This window comes from Pocillopora verrucosa, chromosome 5 (genome assembly GCF_036669915.1).
Source record: "Pocillopora verrucosa isolate sample1 chromosome 5, ASM3666991v2, whole genome shotgun sequence".
Taxonomy (NCBI): Eukaryota; Metazoa; Cnidaria; class Anthozoa; order Scleractinia; family Pocilloporidae; genus Pocillopora; species Pocillopora verrucosa.
Genome location: NC_089316.1, coordinates 6,948,109 through 6,949,278, shown reverse-complemented (window position 1 = coordinate 6,949,278; position 1,170 = coordinate 6,948,109).

The following is a 1,170-nucleotide window of genomic DNA, read 5'->3' as shown; positions in this document are numbered from 1 at the left end:
AAATATGTTATTTACCGGCTAAGGGTCGGTCCGTATGGTGAAAAACTGTGACCTCGGTCTTGAAAATGCTGCCCTCGGCCTACGGCCTCGGGCAGTATTTTCAAGACCTCGGTCACAGTTTTTCACCATACGGACCTCCCAGCCGGCAAATAACATATATATAAGTGATTAGTGACAAAGGTTTAGGAGTGTCAAAGGATCAAAGTATAATCAGTGTCAGACTGTTATCTCAGTGGCTTTCCAGTCTGTATACGAAAAGGAAACAAACCAACAAATTGTACATAAAACATTTCAATTAACTTGATCCGACGCTTACACGAGAGTACACAACTGTTACGTCAATACTCACCGAGTGCACGCTTCATGTCAACAGCACATCGATAAACTCTCACTCGGACTCTGAGCTTAGAGAGAGTTTGTCACAATACTGGAGATTTTCGAATGCGATGGTTGTAAAAATTGAAAATTCTTAAATTGCGTTGTAAATATTGTTATTTAACAAGAAGTCAGACGAGCGCCTTAGCTCACAAATAAAGCAGTTTGTTTTTTTACAATAGTGTCTCACCAATTTACTTCATTTTGACAGTTGAAAGTAGCATAGAGTTCTTACTGCTTTTTTTTGTTTGTTTTTGTTGTTTTCCTTTGTTATTTTTTTTTTTAAAGTCATTTAAATATTCTTTAAGGTAAAGGTTCAGTGCCACGCCCTCCAGATCGTTAGAACTGGTCGTTTTCAGAGACGAATAATTCCATGGAAAGTACAATGTTCATATTCATCGCAATACTTAATTACTAACCGCGATAAAATAAGATATCAAACACTTTAACTCACAGCAAGGGAATTACTGTCTCATAACCAACGGACCCGAAAATTGTTTTATTCTTCACACTAAGCCACCGCGCGTTGCCAACTAGCGGCAAGCAATTTCTTGCAGGAAAAAATTCCCGTCTCGCTTTCCTATGGGGAGTAGACCTTCTGGGTGCTTTTTCGTGAGCTGCATGGTTGTTAGTTCTTCAATCCCGTTCCTCCCAACTTAAAAGCAATCCAGAAAAGCGTTGCTTTCTTTTTCTTGAGTGTCTCATGCTCACTGCAAAACGACAAACACTCCTGTCTACTCGATCAATGACAGCGCAATTTAAATCATTTCTCTCATTCTAGTTACCGCTTCTGTA